This window comes from Lepisosteus oculatus, chromosome 5, assembly GCF_040954835.1.
Source record: "Lepisosteus oculatus isolate fLepOcu1 chromosome 5, fLepOcu1.hap2, whole genome shotgun sequence".
Lineage (NCBI taxonomy): Eukaryota > Metazoa > Chordata > Actinopteri > Semionotiformes > Lepisosteidae > Lepisosteus > Lepisosteus oculatus.
Window position 1 is genome coordinate 25,202,073 of NC_090700.1, and position 16,071 is coordinate 25,218,143.

The window sequence follows — 16,071 nt, forward strand, 5'->3', positions numbered from 1 at the left end:
CTCCAAAACAAACAAGAAAAAGAGCATTTTCAGAGAGCAATTACGCTGTGTTTATGTAGAATAAGTGATTAGATTTATGAGCAATCTAATTTCTTATTTCTGAACATTATTATGCAGAAGACATAGGTAGCGATTTACATTGCAATGTGCATTGTGCTCCTGTAATACAGTTTAAAATAATTAAAAGTATAAACAGTATTAGCTTTATTTATGTGCTTTATTTATATCAGCTTTATTTAGTCAAAAACTGCACTCAAAATGCAATTTAGAGCTTTCTGGCAAGAGACACCCAAATTAATAATGTAACATGCTACTGTTTATGCACATAGTTACAATATACTGTTACTCTTTAGATACACGATTGCATGTTTTTTTTTAATCCCTGGCGGGACTGTGCGTGCATAAGAATCAAGTTAAAGGTTTCATTGCACTTTGACATAAACCAAAGTTCCCAAATTTAATATGTGCTTTTCTATATTTATTGTCAATTAATTGTCCATAATATTGCTATTCTATTTTTTCAAAGAAATGTTTGTTAAAATAAAAGTCACAGCACCAGTTGGATTTGAACACCCAACCTGTGCTTTAGTAATCAGGGACGTAGAACACAGGACCACCCACAAAGTCACATGAGGAGTGGTGAAACTGCCCTACACAAAGAGTATCAACAGACATTGTACAGGGTATATTATTCTTGTGTTGCTGTACATGAATATAATTATATAGTTATTAATTTCATTAGACGATTCCATATTATATTCCCTATAAATCAAATTCTAAAAGTATGCTTGTTTGCTCCAGTATGGAGCGTATTCGCAGAAAAGCTTAAAACTACCACTTTTTATACACGTTATTTCACATGTTAGTTAAAGACTTCGATGCTTAAAATGTTTAGGGAGAATTGGAATACTGGTGTGTATTTTTTCTTTAAAGTACCGAGACCAGCCATATTCAGTTTACATACTGTAATACTGTATGTTTATGTTCTAACATTAATATCCTTTATGGTCTTGCATACAGCAATATGTTTATGTTCCTAAATCAATATCTTTTATGAGCATGTGAAAGGCATGGTGAATCGGAGATTCTCAAAAATTACTGTACTTTGCATGATTGGAAACAAATGTGTGACTGGATCAACGAAATGTTGTGGTGTTACTTTTACAAAGATGGTCAATGAAAAAAAGAATGTGGACCAGGGCAGTACTTTGAGTTTACAGCTTGTCCAAGGTCATTCATTATAAATACCATTAGTAATATCTTCGATAAAGACTTTGATGGCGACAGCTCAAACATGAGAGGTTGAGCTTTATTAGCTCCACCTTGCGGAAATTCCAGATACTATTATTTTAATTGCGGTACATGCGGTTCTATGCAAGAATATATGGTATTAATAACGTAACTTGCGGTATACTGCATCAAGCACACCGCAAAATAATACGGTATCGCCTGCTTGTTTTGAATGGCTGCATCTGTAGCTGCGTCAGCATGCGTAGGCTGCAAAGGAACAAGTAATAGGTTTATTCCATGCTGAAAAAAAGAGGATAGAAAACACAACGTTTCTGCCGTGGAGACTTCTTCAGGTGTGAGAAAGACAAGGCAGTAAGCAAAGGTAATCTAGCGGGAGAACAAAGGCTGGGAGAGAGGAGGAACGAGAGGCGGGAGCAGGGGACAGAAAAAGAGGCCAATCAAGAGGTGTGAAGTCAGAATAGGTGTAGAGAGGTGTGAAATGAAACTTCCAATGAATGGAGAAAATTTAGAAGAATAGTAGTCTGTCGTTAAGAGAAGATGGAAGGTGTGATCCTAGCTGCAGGATAATTTTGGTTTCTGTAGTCTTTCTGGTGTATGAGTTCGGAAAACCGTCTTTGAGAACACAGACGGAGAGATTAGAGTGGTCATGGCCGTCAGAGGTGAAATGAGAAACAATGGGCTTGGAGAGATCTATAAACTTCACAGCCCTGACATGTTCACTGAAGCGGTCTCCCAGTCTCCTTCCTGTTTCTCTAATGTAAATGGCTAGGCATTTACTGCAAGAGATACAGTAAATAAGGTTGCTGGAGGTACAAGATGCCATCTGGGTGATCCGGAATTATCCTGAGGGGCCTTGAATGAGTGTGGTGTTAGATGTGTACTTGCAGGTGATGCAGCAAGCTCTGTTGCAGGGGAAAGTGCCTGGTATGGATGGTTGCTGATGGCGGTCAAGGGAGCAGTGAACAAGGAGGTTGCACAGATTAGGTGATCGGCGATATGAGAGATGGGGCGGTCAGAAAAGAGGGCCACAAAGGAGGGATCATCCTGTAGGATGAAAAAATTGTCGTTAATAGTCCTGGGGATAGGAAGTGTGTTGGGGTGGTAGGGAAGCACCAAAGGAATCCAGTTGTTACAACGGGAGTTCCTGATTGTGTCGATGGTCCGAGGGGTGTTTTTGGCTCCGGCAAGGGCCCTGTCGATAACACTGCTGGGGTATCCTCTGTTGATGAAAAAGGATTACATTTTAAGGGCTTGGTTCTGGAAGTCGAAAGCCAAAGGAACTGTGAAAAAGGAAAAGAGTTTTTAGTGTGTTTGGGGTGAAATGAGCTATACAGGTGAATCTGTGGGTTTGTAATAAACCAAAGTGGAGAGTCGGGGGTTGTTGATGGAGAAGTTGATGTCTAGAAACGGAAGAGTAGTGGAAGATATTTTAAGAGTATATATGAGGGACAGGTGGAAGTTGGTGAAATGATGCAGGAAGCACTCAAGCTGGTTGTTGGAGCATGTGGCAGCACCGACGCAGTCATCAATATTGTAACGGCCCTCACCTGGTGGTGATGAGCAAGCGCCCCTAGATGCTCGTAGTACAGCTGGGCATGCTGGGATTGGTAGCTGGGGAGAGTCTGAGGGTCAGCAAGATGACCAGCAGCTGACCCTACCTGTGTAAATAATGTCCTAGTAGTTCTAGTGCCCTGTGTAGTCTTATAAGAGTATAGCGTGTTGTTAAGTAATTACCACCCTAAAGATGTGTACGTGTTCCGTCAGTCTCCTCATGTGCGTGTATATCCTGTGTTTGGTTTTGTGTGGTTGTTAATGAATAAAGCTAGCCCTTGGTTTGATAATTGCGTCTCCACTGGTCCTTTGTTCTGAAAAGAACCTGTAAATGCTACATTGGTGTCAGAAGCGGGCAGGATGGACAAATCATGGCGGACAGTACCCGATTCTGTTAAGCGCCAGCTGACTCTGAAAGAAACAGAATCCATCGGCAGCGCACATAGGGAGCCTGAGCAACTCCTGGGTGCGACAGGTGGCCACAGCCCTTACCAGGGCTACTCAGTAGTGGTCCCGCCGGTAGAATTGGGGCGACTGGCCGCTACTCCTGGTCAGCGGGTGCCCCAGAGAGAGGATACCCTCCCTGCCGGAGCCGATCAGCGATTCCCACACCCATCGGCGCGAGTGCGACTAGGTCGCTACGATGGGGAAGCGTCTAGGGAAACCTACAAGGCGCAGTTCCAGCTCGCGGCCCGGACGAATGGCTGGAGCCGGGCGGAGATGGCCGGCCACCTGGCGGCGGCGCTCCCGGACTTCCCGGAGGAGGACAGAGGCGAATACACGGCGCTGGCAGCAGCTCTCCAGCTGCGCTTCGGTGTGGAGGAGGCACCGGACTTGATGCGGGAGAGGCTGGCCCTGCGGCGGCGCCGACCAGGAGAGCGACTGGGCCAGGTTCGAGAGGCTGATGGAGAGGGTGCTGGCATCGGTCCTGCGGAACCAGTGTGTGCTGTATCTGGACGACCTGCTGGTTCATGCCCGAGGTTTTGACCAGGCCTTGACGAAGCTCCAGGCGGTGCTGGGCTGCATCCGCCATGCTGGCCTGAGGCTCAACCCCCGCAAGTGCGAGCTCCTGTGGCGGGAGGTGACCTTCCTGGGATATGTTGTTCGACCACGAGGGGTCGCCGCAGTGAGGGGCTGGCCGACTCCACGCACCGTCGCGGAGCTGCGCAGCTTTCTGGGGTTGGCCTCATACTACCTGAGGTTAGTCCGGGACTTTGCCAGCATCGCTGCCCCGCTGCACCGCCTCACCGACAAGGGCCGCCGTTTCGACTGGGACTTGGGCTGTGAGACGGCCTTCAGCCGGTTGCGTGAAGCTCTGGTGGGGGCCCCCGTGCTGGCCTACCCCGACCCGCGGTTACCGTATGTTCTCGATACCGATGCGAGTAACTCGGGGGTGGGTGTGGTGTTGGCGCAGGAGGGGCCAGATGGGGAGCGCGTAGTGGCCTACTATAGTCGGGCTTTGACTAGGGCTGAACGGAACTACTGTGTGACCCGTCGCGAGCTGCTGGCGGTGATGGCAGCGGTCCACCACTTCAGACCGTACCTGTTCGGGACCCGGTTCTGGCTGAGGACCGACCATGTGTCCCTCACCTGGCTGCTCCACTTTAAGGAGCCGGAGGGGCAGATGGCGCGATGGATAGAGATCCTGCAGGAGTACAACTTCACTGTTGTGCACAGTGCGGGGTCTCGCCATCTCAATGCTGACGCTCTCTCGCGGGGCACCTGCGAGGCCGAGGACTGCCACCACTGCGCCCGGCGGGAGCAGCGTGAGGGGGCTATCCACACTGTGGCGGAGGCGAGCACCGCGGCCATGGCCCGGGAGGGGCTGCTGGGGGTGGGCCTGTCAGACCTGGCGCAGCATCAGGCAGCTGATCCTGACGTGGGGCCGGTGCTCTGCTGGAGGGCCGCAGGAGTGCGGGGTATGCGAGAGGAGCTCGCCCCCCACCCAAAGTCCGTCAAGGCCCTCTGCTCCCTGTGGGAGGCCTTGGAGGTAAAGGACAGGGTGCTGCGCCGGGGGTGGCGGGTACCCTCCAGTGGAGAGGTACGGTGGCAGCTAGTGGTGCCACAGTCGCTCCGCGGGGCGGTGCTCCAAGCAGTGCACGGCCAGCCGGGCGTGGGGCACTTTGGCAGTAAAAAAACCCTGCAACGTCTCCGAGGCCATTTTTATTGTGGTCTTGCCAAACGTGTGCGGTGTGTGTGGCGCAGAAGGGCCCCCCCGAGCGCTCTCGGGCCCCCCTCCAACAACACCAGGTGGGGGCTCCTATGGAGTGGGTGGGGGTGGACGTTTTGGCCCCGTTCCCACGCACCGAGGCCGGGAACTGCTACGTCTTGGTGGCCATGGACTATTTTACGAAGTGGCCGGAGGCCTACGCCCTCCCGGACCAGAGTGCCCCCACGGTGGCTGATGCACTGCTGGAGAGGATGTTTGCCAGGCTGGGGGTGCCGGAGGAGTTACACAGTGACCAGGGGCGTAACTTCGAGTCCCAGGTCTTTGCCAGAGTGTGCCAGCACCTGGGGATCACTAAAACGCGGACCACCCCTCTGTATCCCCAGAGCGATGGGTTGATGGAGCGGTTTAATCGGACGCTCGCCACCCAGCTGGCCACCCTGGTGTCCCGGCCCCAACGGGACTGGGACCGCCACCTCCCCGTTGCGCTCTGGGCGTATAGGACCGCGGTCCAGGAATCCACCGGGTGCACCCCAGCCTCGCTCATGCTGGGCCGGGACATGCGAACCCCAGTGGACCTGGTCTTCGGCCCGCCGCCTGGAGATGGGTCAGCACCGCTGGCTGGACTGGACTACAAGTGGGACCTGCGGCAGCGGATGCGGTGTGTGCACAGCTTTGCATGGACCCACCTGACTCAGGCAGGGGTCAGGCAGAAGCAGCACTAAGACCTGCACTTCAGGGGGCCTGCCTTCCAGCACGGGGACTGGGTGTACAGCCCGCATTGCCGCAAAGGCCTCAGGCCTAAGCTGGCGCCGTCATGGGAGGGGCCCGCTGAGGTACTCGGGGTGGTGGGCGAGGTCTGCTACCGTGTCCGTTTGCGAACACGGGGTAGAGTGGTGGTCCTTCATCGAGACCGCCTGGCCCCCAGGAGGAGGAGCCGTGTGGGGAGGCTCTAGAGGAGCAGCCAGGGCTGGAGCCGGCCGATAGTGGGGCGTCCCTGGGTCGCCAGCCGTCACCACGGCGCAGCGGCAGCTCACGCAGGGTTCCACAGCAGTTAGCCGAGTACAAGTACAGCCTGAAGGGGGTGTTTGACGTCGGCGAGACGCCAGACGCTTCAGGTGGGGGCAGTGTAACGCCCACGCCTGGTGGTGAGGAGGAAGCGCCCCTAGGCACTCATAGTACCGCTGGGCATGCTGGGAGTGGTAGCCGGGAAGAGTCTGAGGGTCAGCACGATGACCAGCGGCTGACCCTACCTGTGTAAATAATGTCCTAGTAGTTCTAGTGCCCTATGTAGTCTTATAAGAGTATAGTGTGTTGTTAAGTAATTACCACCCTAAAGTTGTGTACGTGTTCCGTCAGTCTCTTCATGTGCGTGCATATCTTGTGTTTGGTTTTGTGTGGTTGTTAATGAATAAAGCTAGCGCTTGGTTTGATAATTGCGTCTCCACTGGTCCTTTGTTCTGAAAAGAACCTGTAAATGCTACAATATATCGCTTGTAGAGGTCGGGGATATAGCCAGTGTATGAAGCTAAGAAGCATTCTTTTACCCAGCCGACAAAAATATTGGCATAGCTTGGTCCCATTCTGGTGCCCATGGCAACTCCACTCACCTGTTAATAAAAAAGGTTATTGAAAGAGAAGGCATTCAGTGTGAGGACCAATTCTGCAAAGCGTACCAAGGTGTGGGTGGGTGGATCAAGCACTGTAAGTTTGTCCAGTGTGTGCTTGAGGGCTTTAAGGCTGTCATTATGGGGAATGACGTTGTGAAGAGATGTGATGTCCATGGTAAAAATGTAGCATTCGGTGCCCTGAAATTGGAAATCATTAAAAAGTTGGAGCACGTGGTTGGTGTCCGTGATGTATGAGGGAAGACCTTCAACCAGCAGTCTCATGAGGCTGTCGAGAAAGGCTGAGATGTAAGTAGTCAGACAGTTAAATGCTGATACAACGGTGCGTCCAGGGGTGTCCGATTTGTGGATTTTGGGGAGGAAGTAAAATTGAGATACCTGCGGACGTTCAACGATGAGACGGTTTGCCTTCTGGGGGAGCTCGTTACTGCTGATAAGAAGAGATATGATGGATACCAATTCTTTTTGGTAGTCATTGGTAGGGTCATGTTGGAGAGGGAGGTAGGCAGAAGTGTCAGTTAGTTGTCTAGAGGCTTCAAAGATATATAGATCCTTACGCCACACCACAACAGCGCCTCCTTTGTCCCCTGGTTTGATGACGACATCATCTCTGTTGCGGAGAGACTGGAGTGCCTGATTTTCTCCTTGGGTGAGGTTGGACCTGGGTTTACTGGGTATAGAGAGTGCCTTGGGAGCTTGATTGGTGCATTGGTTAATGAAATAATCGACTTGTGGAAAATGGCCAGAGGGGGGGTCCTAGTTTATGACCTTCAGATGCGTTATGCTCCTCTTCTTTTTATGCTCAGCTACTAAAATTTCCCTTTAGTTGTAAAATTCCATATAAATATTCAATACTAAGTGAAGTAAAACATGCACAGTAAAGATATTAAAGGATTCAATCTTTCCACTACCGAACAATGCACCACAAGTGCCAGTCTGTCATTTTGGCCAGCCAATCACGTACCGCGGTATGATGTAGTGAGTTGGGTGCAGTACAGGTTTGTACTGCGCACTTTGAATGGCTGCATCTGTAACTCTTCAGTATATAGAGAAATTCCGCCAGACACAACATTGTCCAATAACACTCTTCTTGTATCTAATTTTTAGTTTCGCAGAATTTGTGCGATAAGCACAATGTTTAATGGGGATGACATTACTCACATATATTATCACTGTACAACACTACTTCAGGTATGTGGTTGCGTCAGCCTCCGTCATCTGTAAATGAACAAGTAATACAGGTTTATTCCATGCTGAAAAGAGAAGAGAAAACGCAACATTTCGGCTGTGAAGCCTTCTTCAGCTCAAAATGAAACGCTTGGAGTTTGTAATGTAGGGCACCCTGAAGTTAAACTTTGATGCAGGAAAAATGTATTTCCCAGAAGTATACTGGCTCTCTCTGATGCAGTGCATCCGCTGGTCAGGTGATTGAGGGCTTGCCAATGTGGTGACATCACTGACTTTCATATGAATAGGAGGGACCTGGTCTGTCGGTGTCGAGGGTAGATCTCACTGGAGCTTGACTGGCTCCTTCCTTGTTGAGTGATGCTGTGGGCTTGAGTTTGATTCCTCAGCTGGTAGGGTATGAGCCCAAAAGTGCTATGTTATTAATACTATCTTCTGTGTCGCATTAACTAACTCTTCAGTTTATTCCACCAGACAGTATATAAATATAATTATATTATTACGCCCTTTACACCCCTTAGGCTGGACAAACAATTTTTTTCATTTAAAAAAAAAAGAGATATAATGATGTGTTCCTGCTTAACTTAGATATTGCGTAATTTTAAGTGCTATAAAAACAGGTTTTGATAGTTAATAACCACTTTTTGTGTGCGAAAATTGGGTAATCTTTCTTCCTTGTGGTCAGCCTAGAATCTTTGTGTATGCTGTAAGTTTAACTTTTTTCTCTTTTCTCACTCACTGCGATTCGGGCACAGAAAGGTTAAAAAGAGGTCAGATAGGCAGAGGGAAGGGGGAGGGGAGAAACTGTTACCGGTCCTGGAAAAAGCAGTTAGGTGGATTTACACCTGTGAAAAGCGTACCAATTTTATTGCGATAAGGAAGACATTATTTATAATAAATTATCTTGTAGGGTCTGTAAACTGAATATTTATAGAGAAGACACGTTGAGTATCGCCTCTTTTTACATTTGGAAGAACATTCCAATGTTAATGCGACACTGAGGATATTATTAATAACCTTTTAAATCTGAAGCTGTTAACTCTTCTTCAGACCTGCGTACTTCCACACCTGTATGTCAAGATCATGGTTCATAATGCGTGAATGAGTCAAATTAAAAATAAAACTTGTTTACAAAGAAAGTGAATACAGTAATCAGTTGGGGACTCGATTGTCACTGCCAGCTGTGGCAGCCAGCTGAGCTAAAGGAAGAGCTCTCCTCAGCCCTGCGGTTGAGGTCACTGCTAGCTATTCAGAGGGAAAGATAGTGACGTCACCCTGCTGACGAGCAGGCACAGCCTGCAATGTCGGCTGTATGCGTTACAATACTGTATATTTAGATCTCTAAATTAATATCATTATTGATTTCTTTAGCCTCACAACATTGTCCAATAATACTCTTCTTGTGTCTAATTTTTAGTTAAGCAGGATGTGAGCTACAGACCATAAAAATACAGGATTCACTTTTTTATGTCTCCTATATCACCCGCTGTGATTTCGGTGTTAATAAAGAACAAAGAATGTGGAATACAGTAATACTACACACACTTAAGCCACACCACAGCCATAATTACGTGGGAAGTAGAAACATTATGGCTTTTCACAAAGTACTGTATATAACCTTAATATAGTCAGAAGGAGCACGTAAAAACATTTCCAAAATAACCATATGTAAGACTTTGATGCTTAAAATGTTTAGGAAGAAAGTGGAATACTGGTGTGTATTTTTTATTTAAACTACCAATACCAGCCATGTACAGTCTACATAATATGTTTATGTTCCTAAATTAATATCATTTATGATCATCAGGTTTATTATGCTCTTCTTCTTTTTATGCTCAGCTACTAAAATTTCCCTTTAGTTGTAAAATTTCATATAAATATTCAATACTAAGCGGATTAAAATGTACACAGTAAAGAGTTTAAATGATTAAATCTTTTCACTAACGACCAATGTACCACGAGTGCCCCTGTCGGTCATTTTGGCCATCCAATCACGTATCACGGTACACCGCTGTGGCTTGTGGGTAGCTTTGTGCGGTACGGGTTTGTACCACTTATTTTGAATTGCTGCATCTGTACCTGCTTTAAAAGTAAACACCTTAGTCTTAACAAAACTGTCTGTCCAAGAAAGTGACAGACTATTTTAGATTTATAAATGAATTAATTGTACAATATTTATAATTGATAAAACCTAATGCTTTAAATTATCGAATTAAATTACAATCCAATCCTTAAAATGAGCCATTGCAATTCTTGTTTCCTGCAGATGGTTTGTATATGGCATGGTGGCGCAGTGGGTAGCATTGCTGCCTTGCTACAGTGGGGCCTTGGGTTCTATTTCTAGAGTGTGATCTGTGTGGAGCTTGTATGTTTTCCCCATCTTTCTGTGGGTTTCTTCAGGGTGCTCAAGTTTTCTTCCGAAGTCCAAAGACAAAGGTTAATTTATTTCTTTATATTTGGTACTGGTGGGAGTTTGTGTCTGTGTTGGGTCCTGCAATGGACTGGCATTCCAACCAGGATGTATCCTGTTTTGAGCCTGTTGCTTGTTGGGCTGCATTCCCTGTTATTCTGTATTGGATAAAGTAGTTTAGAAAATTAATGAATGGTTACAAAATAAATAAAATAGTGTTAATGAAATACTAGTGTAATATCAAAATGATAATTGTAATTAGTTAATTAGCTCTGGAAGGTAGGAGGAAACCAGAGTACCAGGAGAATACCAACATCAACAATGCAACATCCACACAGAAGGGCCCCAACCTAGAATCAAACCCATGACCCAATAGATGTGAAGCAGCATTTCTACATGCCACTGCCTTTCCTGAATATATGAAAGCCTATCTACTATTGCTGAACATTCCTATATGCCTCTTTCTTTCAAGTTACCAGCTGATTTTTGCTTTCATCTGTAACTGGAGTCTGTATCTGTCCAGTCAGATACAAGAAGTATAAGGCATACATTTTAAAGAAAACAGGTACTTCAAATCATGTGCAAAAGTAAAAAATCTGTAATCTGTAGAAAGTACTCCATAACTGGTTTACAGTCTAGCCTACCAATATTCATTCTACTTTATACCTTCTACTTTAGTGGTGAGCAACATACATTAAATGCCTTCAAAACAGTTTTTTGTAATTCCAGTACAACCTCTTGGCCCATTTAAGAAAGCTGCTGCATCCGTGCAAATATATGACCTGAAAGAGCTCTGGTCACTAAGTGACCATTTTGATAGGGATTGAAATTGCTGAACCTTTATCCCCTTCCCATCAAATCATCATGTTCAAATATCTTCTTAAATGTTTACAAATGAAATAATGCAGCAAAGGTATTGACAATCTGTCTGAGAATCTCCTTGTGCCATTATGTACTGTGGGAAATAACTGATCAATACCTTACAACAAATTAAATACATTTTTGTGACTTTCTGTGTCCCTGCATATTAAGTAATTTTTTGTGACTTTCTGTGTCCCTGGATATTGTATTACACCACCAGTTAAGAGTTCTGACAGAGAATGACATGAATGCATAATAAACAAATTTTTATGGCAGAATAATTGGGATCAACAACAAAAATATTGCATTTTTCTTCTTTATTTTCTTGCTTATCAGCATGGAATTAATCCTTGATTGTCTCTTTTATCCCCTATTATTCAAAACACTTCAAGCATTGTAAATTATACAAATGTGTATCATTGGAGGAAGATAATTCCACAGTTCTGTCACGCCCTCTGCAGCCAGAGGGCGCTCCTTCTCTGTCCTGTCCCTAGTTTCCGGTCTGCTGTCCTTCCTGTCCCTCTCTTTCCCGGGCTATATATTTCCGGGTCTTGCACTCTGTCCTCGCTCAGCATTGACGTTGGGATGTCCTGAGACCCGCCTAGCACCAGGGCGCCCCACGTCCGCTCCCTGAGGGCATAGGTTTCTATACGGCATTCCTGAACTCTTTGCACTAATGAGCCCGGGCCTTTTTCCCGTCTTGCAGCTACGCATATGGGTCTTTTTCCGCTCTCCTGCTCCCCACGGTTAGTCCCTTTGGACGCCCGTGACAAGTTCAAGGTCAGTTCAGATCCTGGAGGTATGTGAAGTGAGTGAGGAAGATGTTCTCGACAGAGACAAGTGGAGAAGAGCAACCAAAGCAGCTGACCCCAGGACAGTCTGGGACTAAGGCTGTGAAAAAGTAGAAGAAGAAGAAGGCCAGTTCAGATCATCTAATGCTCAGTCACCAGCACTTTGTCTTTGCAACCTTTGGACATTGACTATGCTGCATACTGTGAGATAAGAGACCAATCATGGACATACAAATCCAATTGGTCTCTCAGGTACACGGGTTATTATGCACAGAGAAGATAACATATGAGATGACGAGATTACCTGATTTAAATGTTCAAAGGTTTCAAAGGCGACAGAAAAATTCCATGTCACAAAGTCAAGAACTGGTGTGGGACAAAAGGTTTCTGGAACTGTCAATACTGTTTATACATTTTAAGTGTGGATAGAATGGCCAATGTTTCCTTATGGGTTGATGTACTGTATGTCCCTCCTTCTCCATTGAGCTTCCCATTGTTTAAAGACACTTGTTAATTGCCACACAATTCAGAAGTCACATTTGGAATTCTGAGAGGGGGCTAACTGGGTCCTAGGCTAAGAGGGGTCTCTAGAACAGGCTGCAAATACACAATGGAAAGTTACTCCTGTCTATCTGAATATAGTCAGTTGATCAAAGAGCCCCGAGTTGTTGGCTCAAACCCATAATATTAAAGAGACACTTCAACCCACACAAGGAGCTATGGTTAAGGGGGCAGCATGGACTCTATGGGCAGCAGCAAAGAAAGGCCCTAGCATTAGCTTTTCTTATACCCTCTACCCAAAACTGGACTTGGGGACAATCAGAGGGGATACCATTATGGACACATTGTTCAGGAGGATGCCTGATACTTCACAGAGTTTCTTTGCCGTCACTATCCAGAGCTGTTGCTGCGTACTATGAGCTAAGAGACAAATCAGGGACATACAAATCCAACAGGTCTTTCAAGTAGGTTGGCAGTCATAGGCATGACTATGTTATGAGGTTACAATTGTGTGATGAGAAGATACGGTAATAAAATGGGATATTATGCAGGATAATGGTCTTGTCTGGTCTGTGGATACATTGGGGGTTCTGGGATATACAAAGAACCTGTTGTAGGAGAAAAGGAAAAATATTGCTAGGCTGCATAGTTGGCTACAAAAAACAAACCCTATGGTAAAAATACAAGAATAGAAGGGACTTATTTACTCAAAGGGTTGTAGGACTATGGAACAAACTACCCAGCTATGTTGTTAAAGCCAATGCCCTGGCTTTTGTCAAGAAATGACTGGATAAGATCCTTCTTTTAATTACCTAATAACTACCAAATTGGCAAGAGGAGCCTAATGTATTTCTATCATTTCTTATATTTTTATGTATCCAATGGAAGTGTGTTAGTACAGGTAAAATATGCTCAGATTCATTCACTCTTGTTAAAATTCTGATAGCAGCATTATATACATGTTGTAGTCTTTAAGTAATATCACTGGAGGTGCCAAAGGGAAATGCATTTAAATGTTTAAGTCCTGATTTAACAAAAGTGTATACTAAGTTCTATGCATGCTGGAATAAAGAGAAAGACACATTTTGGACTATATGACACTTCTGAGCAAATGGAAAATGGAAACTACATTATGTGTTAGTGTACAATATTATTATACCATGTACAGTATGTACTTTAGTTTTTATGTTTAAATAAATGCATGTCTTTCTCCTAAAAATGACATTTATGTTTAGATTTTGTGATTTATAAAAAAAAACATCTGAAGTGCTCATGTTCAGTGCAAAGTACAAGAGGATACCTTTGTCATTAATTTGCTCTGATTGGCATTCTGAATAATCTACTTCAAGAATGTTCACTTACTTCTCTCATCCCTACAGATGTGATGATTGGAAAAAATACTGTAATCATGGTGATCCCCCAGCTAGAGGTTTTGCCACAAATGTTGAAATAATGATTAAATCCTTAGAAATTTCACATGTCCTCTGGTTTGTATCTCATTGGTGATCCCAAAGAGCCCAGTGGGTTTCTGTTGAAGAAAGATGTGAAGACGGGGGTTTGAATTTAATCTTTTCTGTAGGGGGTTTAGACTTCCAAGTCACAAGCAGGGGTTTATGGCAGGAAAGGGGGTTAACTGATAAGGATTGCAGATGCCAGCTAGGAACCCCCTGGGTGTAATGTTAAACTGACCATTTGCCCAGAACATCGTAAACTGGCCAAATACCATGAACCCCCCTCTTTACCATCATACCGAGTGACGTCAGAAACGGAGAAGAAAACACTATATAACCCAAAAGTTTGTAACAGTACGTTGAACAATACTTCGGTTTTGTTGTTTCTTGCGGGAAACAAGACTTCGGCTTTATTGTTCCTTGCATGCAATAAACTCATCTGTTTCACTTCATCTCGGGATCAAGAACCTTATTTCTTCTGTTACAACAAATTTGGCGTAGTCGGCGGATGCTCCAGAAGGCGCAGAACTTCCCATCGGCAGGAGAGACGGTCAGCGCTCACATTACAAAGAGGTAAGGACTTCTTTTTTTTTAAAAAAAAAGTCCCGACTCTCTCTGACCGATTGGGAAATCTCTGCTCCCTGCGAGAATCGCCCGAGATGACGGAGTAAACGTGAGTTTCTGAATTCCTCTGGCCCGGGGAAGGCACCGGTGTATGTAATGGGTTGTTTGCTGTAAGCCCAGAATTTGGTCTGGCAGGGGTTCCGCGGTATTGTGTACAGGCGTTCGAAGCTGGTGTATGCCTTAATTGCGCGTGGAGTTTTGAACGGGTTTTGGACCCTTACCGTGAAGTCAGGACTGGTGTGGGTCTTAATTGCACCCGGAGTTCTGAAGCTCAGAACTGGTTTGGGTCTTAATTGCACCCGGAGTTCTGAGGCTCTGAATCGGTGTGGGCCTTAATTGCGCCCGGGGTTCTAGAGCAAGTGGTGCATTAAATGCACGTAGTTCAGGACTGGTGTGGGTCTTAGTTGCACCCGGAGTTCTGAAGGTCAGAACTGGTGTGGGTCTTAATTGCACCCGGAGTTCTGTGGCTCGGGATCGGTGTGGGCCTTGATTGCGCCCGGGGTTCTGGAGCTGAGTGGTGCATTAAATGCACGTATAATCCAGGATTGGTGTGGGCTTTAATTACGCCCGGGGTCCTGAGATTAGCTACGCCTTGATCGTGCACAGATTGGCGTGGCGTGGTTTTTTTTTTGTTTTAAAGGAAGCAGGAGTGGAGGAGATATATGTATGTATGTTTTTGGTGTTTTCCTTGTTTGTGAAATACATATACACACGCACGACACTAACATAAACACACCTCATAATAAAAGAGCAAAGCATTAATTAGCAGGATTTCAAGGACGTTGAGACCCGAGAATCGCCCTGATTGAGCTCAGTGCGTAAGTCCACCCCGGGGCAAAAGCAGCGATGCTGGCATTCTGGGGATGGTGAATTACTGATCAAGAAAGGGGGTTTTCGAGGTCTCGTTTCTTACCTGTGAACAGTGCGGTGTAAATCCTCTCTAAAGTCTCTGAGAGGTATTTAGATCCGGAGGTAACAGACGCCGTTAGCTGAATGAGTGCAGGAATGCACAGGTTTTTCCAAGTGAAAACATCCCCCTACTGAATGAGCTGTTACCTCACACACAACAAAAGTAAATCTTAAAGAGACCGAACATGTGCGCTAACTGATGGTTTGAGAAAGTGGTGGAAGGGTCCGTTTATATATCGGAAAAGTGTAAGTTGACGGAAAAGAAGGAGAAAAATATGGAAAAAGCTGAGCTTGTCAGAGGGAATTTGGGGCGAAGACGCCTGGAAAGAAAGCATATATGAGTATTGATTGGCAAAAGCACAAGCATGTAGCTCCCACCCTGGTGCACGGCCGGCACCAGTAGTGGCAGATACATGACGAAAAAGAAAGAAATTGGGATGTGACTTAAAAGTGTGTTTACGGGGAAAATAAAAACCCGGAAAAAAAATATACTTTACTCACTACGAAAGAGTATAGGAAAAAAAAGCTAAAAGAGGCAGTACAGGAGAGTGAGAAACGAATTAGGAATTAACTCCTGGTCACGCTGCACTGGTAAATGTGCTGCAGCCAGCGACTAAGTTATGTCCTGCTCTCCCACAGGGGAACAAACAGGCAGGAAACGAAAATAATTGGGATCAATTCCCACAGTGGCCATATGGAGAAGGGGGGTCTGATTGGTATAACACTTGGTATGAGTGTGATA